The 20,909-nt window shown below is 36.5% G+C and overlaps 1 long non-coding RNA gene across 1 annotated transcript in view; it reads right to left on the bottom strand.

Annotated features, from left to right (window-relative positions):
* The window catches only part of LOC136852957 (uncharacterized), an 83,861-nt gene that overhangs the window by 37,089 nt on the left and 25,863 nt on the right, over positions 1-20,909 (bottom strand). The window contains exon 2 of the long non-coding RNA XR_010857279.1: positions 2,500-2,588. This is a non-coding gene — a long non-coding RNA (uncharacterized lncRNA). The remainder of the gene's footprint in view (positions 1-2,499; positions 2,589-20,909) is intronic.

Genomic DNA, 20,909 nt, shown 5'->3' on the forward strand with positions numbered 1-20,909 from the left:
GGAGAATGGTGAAGAAGGATAGATGGATGACGCTGGGGAATAAGAGAGAGAAGTGTGCGGTGTTAATGGTACAGTGGGACAATCTGTGTGTATGTATGTATGTATGTGTGTATATATATATGTACATGTGTATGTATGTATGTATACATACTGTATATATATAAGTTCATCCTTATCTATACCTACACTGCTCTTACCCTATTAATCCTTCGGTTATCAGTGTTCCATCTCAAATAGATCTGTGTGATACAGTTTTCCTGGAATTATATCAATATATATATATGTATTATATCAATATATATATATATATATATATATATATATATATATATATATATATATATATATATATATATATATCAATATATATATATATATATATAGAGAGAGAGAGAGAGAGAGAGAGAGAGAGAGAGAGAGAGAGAGAGAGAGAGAAAGGTTGGACAGCAAGGCTGAAGTAAAGAAGATAGAATGGAGGTAAAGTAAAAAGTTAAAAAGTGGATATATACTGGTAGCGGCCGAAGGGACACTGCAAACACCCTATTGTAAATGCCTACAGTGCACCTCGTGAGGTGAACTGACGGCAGTACAGAGAGAGAGAGAGAGAGAGAGAGAGAGAGAGAGAGAGAGAGAGAGAGAGAGAGAGAGAGAGAGAGAGAGAGAGAGAGAGAGGTTTAAAAAATAAGCGAAATCAAATATACCTAAATGAATTACCAACACGGAAAGCTACTCATATCTCATTCATAAATGATACCAAAAATCCTCAAATGAAAAATCCTAATTTAATCCTGCCATATATCTAGGGTCATTAGTACCTTTTCCAGCGTACTGTGAAAAAGAGAAAATCTCTCTCTCTCTCTCTCTCTCTCTCTCTCTCTCTCTCTCTCTCTCTCTCTCTCTCTTCATCCGAAGCCAGTTGAATTCCTCAAGAAACATAACCATGTCTGTGTGTTCGCATATACCTTATTAACCAGTGTGGTGAAGAATAAAGCCAGTCAGATAATGTAGCCTAAAATGACAAGAACAGGACACTTGTAGAAGCCTCTTTAGGGTGTTGAAGGAGTTGGACAGCTAAGAGACCAAAGGGGAAGGAATGAAGAGTGAAAAGCTCTACTAAATGGTCTCTTCGTCCTCAGACACATTGCTTTCTGACTTATAATTATCATTCGTTCTCTTAGCTACCCTTGGCTGTCCAACTTCTTTAACTTTATTAGCGTTAATTTTCATCCACAATTAATCTAGATGTGAGAGAGAGAGAGAGAGAGAGAGAGAGAGAGAGAGAGAGAGAGAGAGAGAGAGAGAGAGAGAGAGAGAGAGAGAGTCCAAGAACAACTTGCAACATGGAAATCGAAGAAGAGAGAGAGAGAGAGAGAGAGAGAGAGAGAGAGAGAGAGAGAGAGAGAGAGAGAGAGAACCAAGGAATCCACGGCAGAGACAACTAGCAGACACACAAACCGGAGAGAGAGAGAGAGAGAAAACAGTTCCCCAGAGTGTTGACAGACCGGCCTCTGACACATGAGATATATGGCAGGCCTCCGGAAATATTAAAAAAAAAAAAATAAAAAGAAATACAGAAAAAGGGCTATTATTCGCTTGTCTGTTATTGCTTAGTTCTGCATTTTCTGAAGAGCACACACTTTTATCACACTTGCTTGTCGTTCACAACTGTTTAAGCTTCATTTTTTTATCTATTCATTTATTATTATTGATATTTTAAAAAATATTTTGTTATCTTTTTCTGCTCTTTCTCTTCTCTACTTTAATATTTTCTTTCTTTCGCATACGGTTATCCTGTTCTCTAAAAGTTAGTAATTCGCCGGTAATAATCATAATAATAATACATATATAATAATAATAATAATAATAATATAATAATATATATATATATATATATAATCAATATACAATCATATATATGGAATCAGAAATAAATTTCTGACTCAGAAATAAATTTCTGACTCACATCAACCCACGTCTTTCATTTGAAAGACGAGACCGCTGCCAACCAAGCCACATTAGTCATAACAGAAGTTAGCCTGCCCAGGTAAAGCCTTAGGTACAGTGGTACTCAGGTTCCAACTTCTTTTATGACTTGTGTGGCTTCGTTGGCAGCGGTCTCTCCTCTTTCAATTGAAAGATCTGGGTTCGATCCTGATGTGAGTCAGAAAATATATATATATATATATATATATATATATATATATATATATATATATATATATATATATATATATATATATATATATATATTATATATATGTGTGTATACAGTATATACACACACACACATATATATATATATATATATATATATATATATATATATATATATATATATATATATATATATCTGCATGGTTGCATGAACACTTACACACAAATCTCTTGCACACAAAATTACGAGAATCACGGAAAGAATATTTTCCATAACACTCACTCACACTAAATTTCAGTAATTTCCTACGAACGCTATAATAGAACCCAAATACCAATACTTACAAGAATCAAGTAGTGATTTGCATTCATCTTTCAATTTCGCCTTTCAACCCTTGTAGTAAATTTCCCGTGGAAGGCGAATGGACACATACCTGGAAATAAAGCAGTTTAAATATGAATTAGAACGTTTCACTGAAGATTAATAATTAACATATATATGAACACAAGATACATATATATATATACATATAAATATGTATATATATATATATATATATATATATATATATATATATATATATATATATATATATATATATATATATGCAGTATATATTCATATATATGTATTACAATTTTGTCAGTTATACCCTGGTGACTATTTATATAATCACAAGTACATTATCAAGCCACATTCATTACTTCAACTTCGAATTCACCGACAGGCAATCATAAATGCTAAGTTCATTTGCCTTGGCCGGGATTCAAACCTCTGCCTCTTTTGGATTAATTAGAGTCACGGGAGGTCCAGCTATCCATTAGGTTATTTTGATAGCCGAATGAATAATAAATAAATAAATAAAAATACATATATATATATTCCTTTTTATTTATCTCCTATTTTATGAAGACATTCTATTCTTTGAAGCTTACTTAACAAGTTAAAAATATTCTAAACTTGTGTCATAACAATGCGGGAACATTACGAATAAATAATAATAATAATAATAATAATAATAATAATAATAATAATAATAATAATAATAATAACAATAATAATAATAATAATTTCACACATCAATTAAAAGGATAACTAGAGCCATAAATAATAATAATAATAATAATAATAATAATAATAATAATAATAATAATAATAATAATAATAATAATAGTTTCACACATCAATTAAAAGAATAACTAGATCAGAAACTATTAATATTCCCTAAAGCCACCCAACAAAGGAAACAGGTTACACACTGAAACAAAACAAATGAACACCAGCAAATGACGCAACCGTCCCGGGTCACAGAGCAACGAAATTCGGCATGTGGCCTCACCCCTCCCGGGGGTGGGTGTGACCTCTTCAAAAGACCCATCCTGAGCAACCAAAGAGGGCATTCTTTGCCAGGTCACGTGGGCTGATGACTAGGCGAAGCGGGTCTCGCTCGTCTTGAGAGGGGGAAAAAATATTTTCATTGTCAACTCCAGATGTATTTAGAGATACGAGTGGGCATCGTCGTGTGTGTGTGTGTGTGTGTGTGTGTGTGTGTGTGTGTGTGTGTGTGTGTGTGTGTGTAGCCTGGATTTTTTTCTTTCTCTCTCTCTCTCTCTCAAGATAATTTTGATGTCAGCTGCACACGATATATCTGTAATCTGACGAATGGACAGTCATTTCTCTCTCTCTCTCTCTCTCTCTCTCTCTCTCTCTCTCTCTCTCTCTCTCTCTCTCTCTCTCTCTCATGTAATTCTGATGTCAACTACAAATGATATATCCAAAATCTCTCTCTCTCTCTCTCTCTCTCTCTCTCTCTCTCTCTCTCTCTCTCTCTCTCTCTCTCTCAAGATAATTCTGATGTAAGTTACACACGATATACCTGTAATCTGTCGAATCTGTCGAATAAACAGTCATTTTCTTTTCTCTCTCTCTCTCTCTCTCTCTCTCTCTCTCTCTCTCTCTCTCTCTCTCTCTCTCTCTCTCTCTCTCTCTCTCTCTCTCTCTCTCTCTCTCTAGAATTGCATGACCTCGTTCCCACATCCACGAGAATTAAATATAAATCTGTACATTTCCAGTCCCTCATTTATGACCCAACTCGGCCCCAAGCAAAACGGAGAGAACGCAGATATGTATTTACGAAGTAAATTAAATGGGCAGAGGGCATGGGAAAGTAGTCATACCCATTCCACCATTCCAAACAGCATTCCTGACATTCCTGAAACCATGAAACCATGACAAGTCACGGATACAGGACTGAAATCTTGCTTGGTATCTGGATCCTGGTTAAATGGCTGAAGCTGCCTGCTGCTGTCGGTTATATTTTTATTATAAAAATGTTTTTATTAAAATGTTTTTCTTTAATGTGAATTAAGTCATTTGGTTGGAGCATGATGTGCTGAAAAAATGACATCATTTTTTTTTGCAAATATTTTGGAAATTTTCCCAAATTTTGATACAAAATCGATGGGCAAAATGTTTTGGAAATTTTCCCAAACTTTGATACAAAACGGATGTGCAAAATTTTGTGAAAGTGTTCCCGAATTTTTATAAAAATTGATGTGCAAAATTTTGTGAAAATGTTCCCAAATTTTTATAAACACTGATGTGCATAACTTTGTGAAAATGTTCCCAAATTTTGATAGAAACTCGGTTTGTTGGAAAATTTCTTAAGTTTGATTCGACACTTGTCCGCTTAGCACAGTGGAAAATTAACCTCCCCCCTCTCTCTCTCTCTCTCTCTCTCTCTCTCTCTCTCTCTCTCTCTCTCTCTCTCTCTCTCTCTCCAAAACAATATTTGGTAAAAGAAAAAAAAGACACAAAATCGGTGAGTAAATTTTTTGAAAATTAACTCAAGCTTACTTCGAACCTTGTCCACCGAGCATCATGACAAAATGGCATCTCTCTCTCTCTCTCTCTCTCTCTCTCTCTCTCTCTCTCTCTCTGGCTAAAGCAATATATGGTAAAAGAAAAAGGACAAAATCTATGTGCAAAATTTTTGAAAATGTTTCCAAGTCTGTCTCGAACCTTGTCCACTAAGCATGATAACAAAATTGCCAACCTCTCTCTCTCTCTCTCTCTCTCTCTCTCTCTCTCTCTCTCTCCACACGTCAAAGAAACTGACAGATACCCCACGACGGTCTGTCGTTGCAACAGACACTAATCAAATGCACACGTTACTCCATCCGCGCATTAGGCAAATTTGAATGCAACAAGCATGTCCTGAAACTGACGAATGGCCCTTCAAAGAAAAGTCACCCCGACGGATCTCGGGTCTCATTGTGGTCCATTTTGTCCCAAATCAAGTCAGAAGGGGAGGGGGGGGGGAGGGTGGAGGGGGAATTTGAATTTGACAAGGCATATATCATATAGGCGATTCCTTGTTGAAGAATTGGCTTTTATATTGACAGTTCTTGGTTTGAAGACTAGACAATGCGAGATTTCGGCTGCGCCTCGTTGTAACCCATTATTACTGTATCCAGCTCCAAGGCCAGGTTCGTAAGAGGTGGATTAACCGTGAGGTTAACGGCCCCTAACCTCGTACAACATAAATGTCAGTGTTACCGAATCTCAAGGCAGTTGTTTGTAAGGAATGATCTGATGCTGATAACCTGTCGCGAATCGTAATGTGCGAATCGGCTACTACTTAGATACAAGCCGCCGCCTTTCAAAAGAAGGAGAAGAAGAAGGAGAAGAGGAAGAAGAGGAGGAGGAGGAGAAGGAGGGGTAGAAAAAGAAGAAGAAGGATGGGTAGAAGAAGAAGGAGGAGAAGGAAAAGGAGGAAGAGGAGGAGAAGGAAATAAGAAGCCGCGGCACAAGAGAAAACGGGAGAGATGGAGAGAGCTGCGGTAGTGGAGTTCCACAGGGCGAGACAATGGCGACCCGTCCTGTTTGTTGAGGAGACAGCCAGCCAGCCAGCCGGTCGCATTCGGATCTGCCAAGACCGGTTTAGAGGAATCTCTTATCCGAATGCGTCTGCGCCATTTTCGAGGTATTTCTGCAAGTAACCTGTGCTCTCGATTTCTTAATGGAATCCGGCTAGATAGCAGAGGAGTTACGATTTCTGAGACCAACTCTCCAACTTGGCTCGGCTTTCTCTGTCTGGAAGAGCTGGAACTTGTTGGTCAACTTCGAGTTGAACCGCCTGCAACGCAGATGGCTCAAAAGATGGCTGAGAATTATTCTTCCTTATTCTTGCATGTGAAGTGGACAATAAAGAATTGCATAACAGCAGGAGTTCTTGGCTACAAAGTGAAGAAGGAAATATGTATTTAATGCCTGTCGGATGGCCATTTGTGCATGATCTTTTAAACAATATACCTTTTAGTGGACATCTGAACTGTGAATTTACCAAGGATACGTCTTGAAATAATAATAATAATAATAATAATAATAATAATAATAATAATAATAATAATAATAATAATAATAATAATATACCATTTAGTGAATTCTGGCTGGGAATTCACCAGTGTCAAAATTATAATAATAATAATAATAAAAGATGAAATAAAATAAATAACTTATAACTATAACCATGAAGCAACACCAATAGTATAACACAACACCAAAGCAAAAATAAAAACATAAGGTCACGAAATATCTCATGTGACCTTCCACACAGACACACACATACACACACACACACACACACACACGTGCAAACAATACCTCGGGCCCCCCCCCCAAAAAGGAAAACTAGACATCAGAAAGTTTTGTGCGGCCCATCAATCATCTGGAAGAGAAAGGAGAAAGAGAGAGATATATATATATTACGTGAATGCAATGAACATCAGATATACCACACAATAGATGGAGGAAATTAGGCACTTACAAAGCGAAAGATAAAGATGAGGCTGCGTGAATTTATTATTATTATTATTATTATTATTATTTATTATTATTATTATTATTATTATTATTATTATTATTATTATTATTATTATTATTATTATTATTAAAAATGTAGGGAACTTTCAATACTGGGCTATTATTATTATTATTATTATTATTATTATTATTATTATTATTATTATTATTATTATTATTATTATTATTATTATTATTGCTGTTGATGTTGATGTTGATGTTGTTGTAACAAATATTATGAAATTAGAACAATGTACTATTATTATTATAATAATTATCATTATTATTATTGTGAATTAAACTTCAATATTACACATATTAAGCAACTACTTAAGATTTCAGCATTATGTGCTGCAAATAATAATAATAATAATAATAATAATAATAATAATAATAATAATAATAATAATAATAATAATAATAATAATAATAATACTGTTCTCATGCAACAAATCTCCGCCAAGACCAGGGGTCTCTCAAAAAACAATGTCCCTTATCCCATTTGGATCTCTGCCAAAATTTAACCACTTGATGCCAGTCACAGGGACAATCTTTGGAAAAATAAATCATAAAAATCCACAAACAACTTCAGGAGGATTCCTGCTAACAAACAAACAAAGAAACAAACGAATATAACGACAAACGCGACCTCCTTCGTCGGGGATAATAATAAAAATCCTGGCAGGAAATTATCAGGTATTGTTCACAAGAGCTGCCATTATCTACAGAGATGAAAGGAGATGACAGAATTGATGCTACGAGATTCTGATCTTACGTTCTGATCTCTTATTCTTCCCGTGTTCTTCCACTGACGCAATATTGTTCTCCTTTCTGGACGTCGACAGACGAACCTCCTTTAGATCGTCGATCTTCTGGACAAGATTGACAGAAGCGATCAGGAGTCTCAGCTTTCCCAACCGATGATTTTGATTGAGATCACTGCCTAGAGGGATTCCATTTTAGCCATCTTTCAGATGTAGAGAATTTCCAAGAATACCTTTAATACAATACCTCATGCGGTGCACTGTAAGCATTACTTAAGGTTCTTTCCACCGTGCCTTCGGCCCCTAGCTGCAACCCCTTTCATTCCTTTTACTGTACCTCCTTTCAAGTTCTCCTCCTTCCATCTTACTTTCCACCCTCTCCTAATAATTAATTCATAGTGTAATTGCGAAGTTTTCCTCCTGTTACACCTCTCACATCTTTCTACTGCCAATTTCCTTCCCAGCGCTGAATGACCTCATAGGTCCCAGTGCTTGGCCTTTGGCCTAAATTCTACATTCAATTCAATACAATTCAATTTAATACAATACCTATTAGAGTTAGTGCGTGCTACTCAATCTGTTCATGTGTCACGTTGTCACAATGCCCAATACAATCTCTCTTCTCGGCAGTACTGTGGATGTTTTCGCTCATCAGTCTGAGAGGCGATGCAACGCCAGATTTTTTATAAATCAATTAATTAGTCAAGCAATCTAGAGGGAGTGTAATTCTGACTTGCCTCGTTTGTTTTCTTATTTGTTAATGAATGTTACTGTATTGATTTCTGGTACTGGATATAAATATGTTTACTTGATTTCTATTAGTTTTTTTATCTTTTTATTTGCATATCCTGGTTCCTCTTCGTCTGTTTTCACAACAACAACAACAACAACAACATCAACAAAGAACAACAAAAAACCAACGTTCTATTTGTAACGACACAACACCAATCAATTCACAAAAAACAACAAGAGAGAGAACAAACAAAATATAACAACAACAAAAAACCAAAAACACAACCTACGTTCCGAAGATTTGCAACACCACCACTCAATTTACAAAAGCAAACATAAGTACAACAACAACCATTTGCAAAAACACAACCCCACTCAATTTACAAAAGCAAACATAAGTACAACAACAACAATTTGCAACAACACAACCCCACTCAATTTACAAAGGCAAACATAAGTACAACAACAGCAATAAAACATCAAAACACAACCAACATTTCGAGGATTTGCAGCAGCATAACACCAATCAACTCACAAAAAACAACAAGAGAGAGAACAAACATAAGCACAACAACAAAACACAACCAACGTTCCGAAGATTTGCAACAACAAAACGCCAATCAATTCACAAAAAACAAGAGAACAACATAAATACAACAACAACAACAACAACAAAACAACCAACGTTTCGAAGATTTGCAACAACAAAACACCAATCAATTCACAAAAAACAAGAGAGAGAGAGAACAACATAAGTACAACAACAATAAAACATCAAAACACAACCAACGTTTCGAAGATTTGCAACAACACAACACCAATCAATTCACAAAAAACAACGAGAGAGAGAACAAATAAGCAAAACAACAACAACAACAACAAGAGCACAACACCAATCAATTCACAAAAAACAAGAGAGAGAACAAATATGTAAAACAACAACAACAATAAAACATCAAAACACACCCAACGTTTCGAAGATTTGCAACAACGCATCATCAATCAATTTATAAACAAAAGTAACAAGAAAGAAAAGAGTAACACAAATATCCAGAATTTCCTTCGCGCGAACAACCAGAAAGCGCGAAACATGAGTCGTCCAATTCCGGGAATCCCAGAACCACAGTTCTCGAATTCCTGGGAGCGTTTTTATTCCTAAAGGTGGGATAAAACGTTTCGCTGGAAAAATAAAATAAAAACGTATGGGATGATTATCCTGGAACCGAGGGAACTGGAAAATGCATTCTGGAACATATTGTACATCTCTAAGAATTATTATTATTATTATTATTATTATTATTATTATTATTATTATTATTATTATTATTATTATTATTATTATTATTATAATACATGTACACAAACATATATAAATTATATAATATACATACATACAACATATATAAATATATATACGTACATACATACATACGTACATATATATATATATGCTGTATATATTATATATATATATATATATATATATATATATATATATATATATATATATATATATATATATATATATTCATATATATATATATATTCAGATAGAGAGAGAGAGAGAGAGAGAGAGAGAGAGAGAGAGAGAGAGAGAGAGAGAGAGATATTCACATTTCAAAAAGAACACAATAGAAGGCTCTAAATTACGAAACACACACACACACACACACACAGAGAGAGAGAGAGAGAGAGAGAGAGAGAGAGAGGAGGGGGGGATGCAAACACCATCACCAGCATAACATCTAAAAGCGTACCCCCCACCCCCCGCATCCCTGGCCCTCCCCAAAATTTCGGAGTATCGGATAAATGCCTCCACGGGACCTCTAACAGTAAACTCGAACTCTATAGAAGACCTGATGTCCCAAAATGGCCCGGGGGGGGGGTCCTCCGTGTGTGAGGGGTCACGTGACGCCGCTACCGATCTCATCAAAATCTCACAAATTGGGATAATGAGAGGGGAGGGGGAGGGGAAGACGGGAAGGAGGGGGAAGGCCAGTATCCCAAATTTCATAGGATTAGGGGTCTGTAGTCTTAACATTTTGTAGGGAGTGAGGTAGAATATTCCCTATCGTTTTTGGAAGGACAGGATGTAGAAGAAAAGGAGGAGGAGGAGGAGGAGGAGGAGGAGGAGGAGGAGGAGGAGGAGGAGGGAGGAGGAGGAGGAGGAGGAGGAGGAGGAGGAGGAGGAGGAGGAGGAGGAGGAGGAGGAGGAGGGGGAGGAAGAGGAGGGGGGAGGAAGAGGAGGATGAGGTGGATGGAGGAAGGAAGAGGAGGAAGAAGAGGAGGAGGAAGAGAAGGAGGAAGAGGAGGAGGAAGAGAAGGAGGAAGAGGAGGAAAAAGAAGAGGAAGTGGAGGAGAAAAGAATCATCAAGAAGAATAAAATAAAGAAATACCTAAAGTATGGGGCGGAAAAAGGAGTGGAAGAATATAATAAACCTTTCAAATGGCAAAGGAATAAAGAGGAGGAGGAGGAGGAGGAGGAGGAAGACAAGAAAAACTCCCTAGGCTGCTCATTCCTATTCTCACCAAATGGCTCCGTATGGCTGTAGGAAAGCTCCAGAGGTGATTCCAAAGATTGTCTGTCAATCCCTTTTACCTCTGCCCTACCCAATAAGCTACCTCTTCCTTTTCTAGGCCAAGACTATCCTGCTGTTATGCATCATCATATGTTTATTCAGAGGTCTCTTTCTCTATCACATATTTGGAATGTTTTCTCTTCACGTTTTAGTTTTCTGTAAGAGAAAACTATTGCGCCGGCTTGGTCTCTCCGTCCGTATTTTTTTCTGTACGCACGTCGTCTGTCCGCCCTCAGAAGGCTAGAGGGCTGCAAATTGGCGGTTTGGTCATCCATCCTCCAATCATCAAACATACCAATCTGCAGCCCTCTAGCACAAGTAGTTTCTAGTTTACTTAAGGATAAAGTTAGCCATAATCGTGCTTCTGGCAACGATATAGGATAGGCCACCACCGGGCCGTGGTTCAAGTTTCATGGAACGCGGCCCATACAGCATTATACCGAGACCACCGAAAGATAGATCTATTTTCGGTGGCATTGATTATACCCTGTACAGAAAACCCGATTGGGTCGAAGAAACTTCGGCGCATTTTTTTTTTTTACTTATCACGTATTCTCTATCTGCTTCTGTGTTTCCAGACTCAAAATCTATAGATTCCATCGAATTAAGACCCATTCTATTTCCCTGCATCCAGCCGTCAAAATTCAAAAGGTGATCACTCTTACATTTCTAAAAGCTTGGATCTGTGACTTCTTAACCTCAAAGGAAAAAAAAACAATAAAAATTGAACAAAAGAAGGAATAGATAATCATTCTTTTTTTTAATGACAGAGAAAATAAGTATATTCTATTTATGGGTATATTCACTTACTGAAAACTAAATATGATATCTCAATTTTGCTATCAAGCTCGTAACTCAGGAGATAACCCCTGGGAGGAGAGAGAGAGAGAGAGAGAGAGAGAGAGAGAGAGAGAGAGAGAGAGAGAGAGAGAGAAACTTACACCACTGTACTTTGAGAATTTGGGACACGGGCGCTCCTCACACTGCGAAACATCAAAGGTCTCAAAATAAAACTGAAGAAAAAAAGGAGAGAGAGAGAGAGAGAGAGAGAGAGAGAGAGAGAGAGAGAGAGAGAGAGAGAGAAATCCAATTACAAACTTCCTTTTATGTTTTGGGTGAAGAAAAAAAAAGTTAGGACTGATGGTAGAGTTATGATCAGGACAAGATATCCCCAAGATATTTCACAATATGGAAGAAATCTGGCAAGATGGAATTTAGGCTCCAAACAAAATGGTTAAATATATATATATATATATATATATATATATATATATATATATATATATATATATATATATATGTGTGTGTGTGTGTGTGTGTGTGTGTGTGTGTGTGTGTGTGTGTGTGTGTTTGCGTAGAATATCTTTGGTAAAATCAACGAGTTAATTAAAGAAATATGTAATATATCTATCTTAATTATTTAAGAGGGATCATTTGCAAACTGGGGGATTACACCCAAAATAAATTAATGAACTAATAAATATAAATATAACTACTGTATATTTATATATATATATATATATATATATATATATATATATATATATATATATATATATACATATATATGCTTATGTATATATATGTATATATGCATATATGTATAAATATTTTTCAGGTGATGTTATGAAAACTATAACTAACAATCAAATAAGCGAACTGAAATTTCCTTCTCAAGAAGGATTTGAACTCGCATCTTCCGAGTTGCAAGGGCTCAGCATTACTAAACACACTACGGAAAAAACATCCTTCAACAGATTTTGGGACATTCTCAAAAAAAAAAATCCCTCTCACAGATATATATAACATCTGAAAAATCCTTTCAAGCATTTTTGCTACAATTTATAAAAATTCATCTCATGGAATTTGGAGCTTTCTCTAATAAAATCCTTTACCAGAATTTATACGATCTTTAAAACCCTATCACAGAGTATCATTTTAAGAAAATCCTGATTTATATATAATTTTAAATAAATCTTCTAAAATCTATAAAGAAGACTCTCAAAAGAAAAATTCATTAGGTTTTCTAATGGCCCGCCCGCCCCCCCAAAAATAGAAACTGGAATATAAAGTGTTCTTGATGGACAACATATGTGTGCCCGTGCGTGCATATGTACGAGTATATGTGTGTTTGTGTGCGTACGAGTATGTTTGTGTGTGATAGAAAAGAGTGTTATAAATTCATTAATGCAAACATTTGGAGAGAGAGAGTATGTTTTTTGGTGATTGGTATTTGGTGTGGGGGGCGGGGAGGGGTGGGCCTCTGAGTCTCTTAAGAGCAGAGAGAGAGAGAGAGAGAGAGAGAGAGAGAGAGAGAGAGAGAGAGAGAGAGAGAGAGAGCATATGTTTTTTGGTGATTATGAACTGGTGGATGACAGGGGGTTCGGTGGGGCGGAGTCCCCCGACGAAGAGAGAGAGAGAGAGAGAGAGAGAGAGAGAGAGAGAGAGAGATTTCCAATTCATGAGTAAAATCATCTGGAAAAAACCCTGAAATCTGAATTTAGCCACAAAAAAAAAAAAAAAATCCCCAAAAAACGGACCAACTCGCGAATAACATTCGGCAAGAACGTAAAACGGAATATTTGGGGGCCTTTTAGGGATGTCCGGGTTTCTTTCGACAAGATCTCCCGTCTTCAAATGCCCATTAAAACGCTGGTCCCGGGTCTTGCGGGGTCTTTTATTCAATTCTTTACGGAATACGGACTCTGCGAAGACTTCCGGAGCCAGTGGCTACCAAAAATATGAAAACAAATTAATAATAATAATAATATAATAATAATAATAATGTTTTGCCGACTAATATTGTTTACTATTATTGTTTCTCGTGTACCTGTTCTTGTGAAAAAAGGGAATAATAATAATGTTTGCTATTAACTTTAGTAATATTGTTACTGGTGTGCCTGCCCTGTAAAAATAATGCTAGTCTTTGAGTAATATAGGTTACTAACAATTCTAACATTCGTATAGGTCACTAACAATTTTAACATTTCTATACGTTATTAACAATTTTAACATCCTATAGGTCACTAAAATTTTAACATCCCTATAGGTCACTAAAATTTTAACATTCCAACAGGTCACTAACAATTTCAACATCCCAATAGGTCACTAACAATTTCAACATTCCAATAGGTCACTAACAATTTTAACATTCCAATGGGTCACTAACAATTTTTACCTTCCAATAGGTCACAAACAATTCTAACGTTCTAATAGGTCACTAACAATTTTGACATTCCCGTAGGTCACTAACAGTATTTTTTTCCAAGACGAACAGAAAATAACAGCTCCAATTTACCAGTCCCCATAAAAAAAAATTATTTACCACCAAAACAAAAGTGCTTTTGTGACCAACAAGACAAGATGGTTTCGGTGACGACAGTAGCCACCACCAAGTGAGACATTCCATGGCCACTAACAAAAAGGCCACTATGGGCCACAATTAATCAAAAGTGATCCAGTGGCCACTTAAATCAACGCCACCAGCTTCTACCCTAAAGTGACCCCTTTTCTGGTCATCAAGATGACGGGAGGGTCCACCCCGCTCGTTGATCTATTAAAGCAATTAACTTTCCTTCCCTACCTGTCTATTCTATTCCACCCCACAAAATATGTCATAAAATTACACAAAATATTTATTCACGGGAAGGAGAGAGATTAATTTGAAGATTGATTGTGATAGGTAGTGTCATAATTATGATTAACATCAAAGAGACTAGGGGACGGAAGAGAGAGAGAGAGAGAGAGAGAGAGAGAGAGAGAGAGAGAGAGAGAGAGAGAGAGAGAGAGAGAGAGAGAGAGAGAGCATTCTCAGTTTTACAATTCAGAGAGGACACAGCTATGAAAATGAGAGAATAGACTCTTGAGAGTTTTACAATCCAGAGAGAGAGAGAGAGAGAGAGAGAGAGAGAGAGAGAGAGAGAGAGCAGTTTTACAATTCAGATAGAAGTAAGAAGCAGCTCTGAAAATGAGAGCATAAACTCTTACAGAGTTTTACAACTGAGAGAGAGAGAGAGAGAGAGAGAGAGAGAGAGAGAGAGAGAGAGAGAGAGAGAGAGCACTCTCAGTTTTACAATTCAGAGAGAGAGAGGGATTCAGAGAGAAGTAAGAAGCAGCTCTGAAAATGAGACCACAAACTCTTTCAGAGTTTTACAACTGAGAGAGAGAGAGAGAGAGAGAGAGAGAGAGAGAGAGAGAGAGAGAGAGAGAGAGAGAGAGAGCTTATTAATTCGTAAACGTAAATTTCTCCTCCCTCCCCTCCCCACCCCAAAACGTACATCAAAAGACCCTGGAGTAAACTAAGATAAGAAACCTCGAAAATGAAAGTATTGGACACGACGGGTGAAATATCTCCGCTGATGATTCCTTACTATCGGAAAGGGATGAATCACCAGATGAATCAAGGGGTGGTGAATCGAGGGGTAGTGAATCAAGGCGGAGGAAGGGAGAGTGGAAAATGGCATTATGGAATAAATGAATGAGAGAGACAGTGACAAAGTAAGGATAAAAAAAAAAATGATTTTCAAGTTTGAAGCTTTTACGTAAAATCAATTGTGTGTGAAGTCTAATTTCAAATAGAGAGAAAGAGAGAGAGAGAGAGAGAGAGAGAGAGAGAGAGAGAGAGAGAGAGAGAGAGAGAGAGAGAGAGAGAATAAAGTGGTTCTTGGGTTTGATGCTCCAAATAAAAGCAAAGTTCACGTGGGCTGTAACTGCATTTATGAGAGAGAGAGAGAGAGAGAGAGAGAGAGAGAGAGAGAGAGAGAGAGAGAGAGAGAGAGAACAGTTCTATTTCCGGAGAGGACTTGACACAAAATAACCTTTCGTTCTTCCCTTGAGGCAACATACAATAAATTCCTCTCATTATGCAACCCCATTCTTCATTGAAATGTTTACGCTCCGAAGAATTTTCCAACGGGTGAAATTGAAGAAGAAGAAGAAGAAGAAGAAGAAGAAGAAGAAGAAGAAGAAGAAGAAGAAGAAGAAGAAGAAGAAGAAGAAGAAGAAGAAGAAGAAGAAGAAGAAGAAGAAGAAGAAGAAGAAGAAGAAGAAGAAGAGGAGGAGGAGGAGGAGGAGGAGGAGGAGGAGGAAATGGATTAATCTGGGTCTCTATCTTCAAGCGAATTATTTTCCAGAGTTTTAAAGGTGACAAAACAAATGTTTTCCGGGGGACGAACAAAGTATTTAGAGAGAGAGAGAGAGAGAGAGAGAGAGAGAGAGAGAGAGAGAGAGAGAGAGAGAGAGCAACATGAGTTTTAGAATTCAGAGACAGAGGACCACAGAGAGAGAGAGAGATCTGAGCTGCAGTAAAAGAGAATAAACTCAGGGCTTTACTATTCAGAGAGAGAGAGAGAGAGAGAGAGAGAGAGAGAGAGAGAGAGAGAGAGAGAGAGAGAGAGAGATGCGCACACTTCGAAAACCACGTTCTGACAGGTTTACAACCCAAGACCTGTCCTTAGAGCAACGTCCCGAAAAGCAAGCTTTCACCAAGAAATTCTTGGCAAGAACGAGATAAAAATCTTAATTCAGTTCCCGCAAACTTCAAAGATTTTATTATTATTATTATTATTATTATTATTATTATTATTATTATTATTATTATTATTATTATTATTATTATTATTATTATTATTATTAGGCGCTCATAATTCTCAATTCCAGCAGGTCTTTCTGGACGGGTTTGTTCTCGTAAATCAAAACTATACCACGAGTTATAAATTGAAATATTTATCAATTTTATTTGATGATGTTTTCACTGTTTAAAAAAGTTTGGCATAACGTGAAAAAATACTGATATAAATTTCTCTACGACTCATTAAAATTGGTTAAACTTGGGAAAAAATGATTGATAGAAATTTCCCCCTCCATGAAGCATTAAAAACAGTTAAGCTTGGAAAAAAATTGAAAAATTTTTCCCCCCATATGACAAGTTGAAATTGGTTAAGCTCGAGGAAAAAAAAATACTGAAATTAATCTTTCACAAATACTGATATAAATCTTTCACAAATCTTGATATGAATTTTACCCCGGTATAATCCGTTAAAATTGGGTAAATCTTGAAGTATCTTTTGCTAAACAAACCAAACGTTTTAGCATATTGCAATTTCTTTTGACAACCTGTCACTCCGTCTCCAGCTGCAATCCTTCAGTGATTCTGGCTACGTGTGGGGGAACTCCCCAAGTCATTAATATGGATAAATAACTTATATTTATGACTGTCTGAGTTTTCCCCTATACGATTTTATTCTGACAATGGATGAAGAAATGAAAGGAGACGGAGAAGGGAGGTAAGAAAATATAAAAGTTTTTAATAATTGAATTATAATAGACGTCTATTGAAATTTCAGGGCATGCAAAAATCATACAAGATTTTATTATTATTTGAAACGTCTTTAACAAATCTATTAAAATTTCACGTAAAATGACAAATTGGTAGAAAAAAAGACACACATCAACAAAAGCATGATCGAAAATATGTATATTTAAAAATTATATAAAAAAAAATACGCCATCGGACAATATAATTAAGAAGTTATATAAAAAAACTGGCGTGAATGAAGACATACCACAGAATAAAACTATAGAAATAATGTAGGTATTAAAAAATGTCTAAAAAATATATGCTCTGGATATGATTAAAAAATAAAAAATAAAATACTCAAAACTTCCCTAACCAAGACCCCAAATTCACAAACTTAGAAAAATGTTTTATTATTAATTAAACGAAGCAAAATCTCATATTAAAATTTCAGTTAATTAATAAAACTGGTGAGATAAAAACTTATAAAAAAATTATGAAAACAACTGCACCATTGGACAATATTAGTAAAAAAATAAAAAAATAAAAAAATTTTTAATTAAAAAACACTCGAACTTCCCAACCAAGACCCCAAACTTCAAACTTCAAACTTCACAAACTTCGAACCGGAAATGAAATCCGAAGTCCCCCGGGGGAAATATTCTAGGAATCATCCTCCGCATTAATCTAGAGACAATAGGACCCACAATAGAAAGGCCAGGGCGCTCTCTAGGACGCGGTTCCTGCGCCGGATATAATCAGGGGTTTGTTCCTTTAATGAGGATGCAGGACTGGCAGGAAATTGAAACTCACTCTCTCTCTCTCTCTCTCTCTCTCTCTCTCTCTCTCTCTCTCTCTCTCTCTCTCTCTCTCTCTCTCTTTAAAATTATATGGTGCCTATCGCCTCCTAATAATAGGATTAATTTTACTTACTGTCTCTCTCTCTCTCTCTAAAGTTATATGGTGTCTATCGCCTCCTAATAGTAGGATTAATTTTGCTTATTAATTCTCTCTCTCTCTCTCTCTCTCTCTCTCTCTCTAATTACACGGTGTCTATCGCCTCCTACTGATAAGATTAATTTTGCTCTCTCTCTCTCTTCTCTCTGTCTATCGTCTCCTCTGATCTTAATTTTGCTCTCTCTCTCTAAAATTATATGGTGTCTATCGCCTCCTACTGATAAGATTAATTTTGCTTACTCTCTCTCTCTCTCTCTTCTTGAATGTCTTCTACTACTCTAATTTCATTCGTGATGGTATTCGTTTTGGGAGACAACGTGGAAGGAGGTGGTTGGGGTAGGGGGAAGTGGGTAAAAGGGGGGTTCTGATGCCCTCCGGCTATAAGACGAATAGGATTACGGGAATAGTAATCTAATTAAATAAATTCCAATGGGAATACAGTCCAGACGGTTCACGCACAGCATATTTCCTGCTATTTTTAGCATTTGTTGCCACATTGAAGCGATGTCAACCCCTTTCTGCTGTCTTTAGCATTTGTTGCTATACTGAAGCGAAAACGAAGTCTTTTTCTGCTATCTTTAGCATTTGTTACTACATTGAAGCAAAAAAAATTCTTTTCTTGCTATCTTTAGCATTTGCTGATACAATGAAGCGAACTTAAGCCTTTTCTGCCATCTTTAGCATTTGTTGCTATATTGGAGAGAGCTTGAGCCTTTTCTGCCATCTTCAGCATTTGCTGCTACACTGTAGCGAACTTAAGCCTTTTCTGCTATCTTTAGCATTTGTTGCTACACTGAAGGAAATAAGCCTTTAATGGCACAGCTCCTTATCAAAATATAGCATTGCGTATCTTCCATTCGGCACCAAAACAGGAAGAAATACTACCCAGTTGATAATACTCAGGCCACGAGCCGTACAATGGCGCAATAAATTTACCCGCAACAAAGAAGTAAATAAAAAAAAAGTGATTAATGTAAGCTGGTTGAGTATACAAGGCAACAAATTTCACACTATAACTTTCTCGTTTTCCTCAGCATAAAAGATACATTTTTGACGACGCCTAAAAGTTAATGAAGCAAATATACATATGCCTACTCATGATGACAAAACACGAAAAGGGGTAACAGAAATATACATATATATACATACATATGCGGATGCATGTGTATGCATAATATAATAACATGTAAATATATATATATAAATATATATATATATATATATATATATATATATATATATATATATATATATATATATATATATATATATATATATAAATATATATATATATATATATATATATATATATATATATATATAGTACGAGTGAGAGAGAGAGAGAGAGAGAGAGAGAGAGAGAGAGAGAGAGAGAGAGAGAGAGAGAGAGAGAGAGAGAGAGAGCTCCCACAACGCAGATTTAAAAATAACAGAGTGTGCTTGTCAAACATGGCAACCCCGCGTTTTATCACATCTGACAACAGCGTAAAAGAAAAGTAAAAATGCGAAAACGCATAGTCAAAAAGATCATATAAAGTAAAATGGCGCTCCATAAAAGTAAATGGCAAGTTTTACATCTCTCCCCAAAAAGTTAAAAAAAATATCAAAATATTATTCCCATGAAAAATATGTTTTCGTAGAGTATAATTCACTCGAACAACTCAGTGAATGAATGAATGACGACACAAACACCAACAGCACAAGAGTTGAAACACAAACACAAACAAACATTCGAAGAGAGAGAGAGAGAGAGAGAGAGAGAGAGAGAGAGAGAGAGAGAGAGAGAGAGAGAGAGAGAGAGAGAGAGGCGATAAGTCTAACACCCAAATTTTATTCGTCTTTTGGAACGCGCCAACGAAAGCCAGCAAGAGCCATAAAGACAACAAGACAATAAGTAGAATGTGACAATAAAGATAAAACGACAACAAGACAATAAAGATAACAGGACAATAAAGACAAGACAATCAAGATAACAAGACAATAAAGACAAGAAGAAAGTCAAGACAAGACAATAAGGACAAAAAGAAAATAAAGACAACAAGACAATAAAAACAACAAGACAATAAAGACAACGGAACTTTACAGACACGACATACAGAAACAAAACAATAAAGACAACAAAGCCTGCAAGACAATAAAGAAAACAAGACAACAAACCCGGCAGAGCCATAAAGACAACAAGACAATAAAGACAGCGCCGATAAAAGCGTCGAAACCAGACCTGTCTGTTGTCACCGAGTGTCTCGCTCGGAGACCCGGCAAAACGCAGGGCGGCTTTCATATAATTTATTGGGACGTAAATCGCCCTTCGCAAACATTCGCTAAACCGGATTAGCAAGGCCATACGGATTACATCCTGCGTGGCGGAGTGCGTCGGGGATTTTCGCTGGGAAACAAGTACAAGATGCGCCCAGGTTCCTTCGGCGCGATCGAGTTTTCTCTGCAGCGTATAATCAAGGCCGCCGAAAATAGATCTAACTTTCGGTGGTCTCGGTATAATGTTGCATGAGCCGCGGCACATGAAAGTTTATCCACTGCCAGGTGGTGGCCTGGCCTATATCGCT

Source organism: Macrobrachium rosenbergii, chromosome 26 (assembly GCF_040412425.1).
Source record: "Macrobrachium rosenbergii isolate ZJJX-2024 chromosome 26, ASM4041242v1, whole genome shotgun sequence".
In the NCBI taxonomy this organism is placed as follows: Eukaryota; Metazoa; Arthropoda; class Malacostraca; order Decapoda; family Palaemonidae; genus Macrobrachium; species Macrobrachium rosenbergii.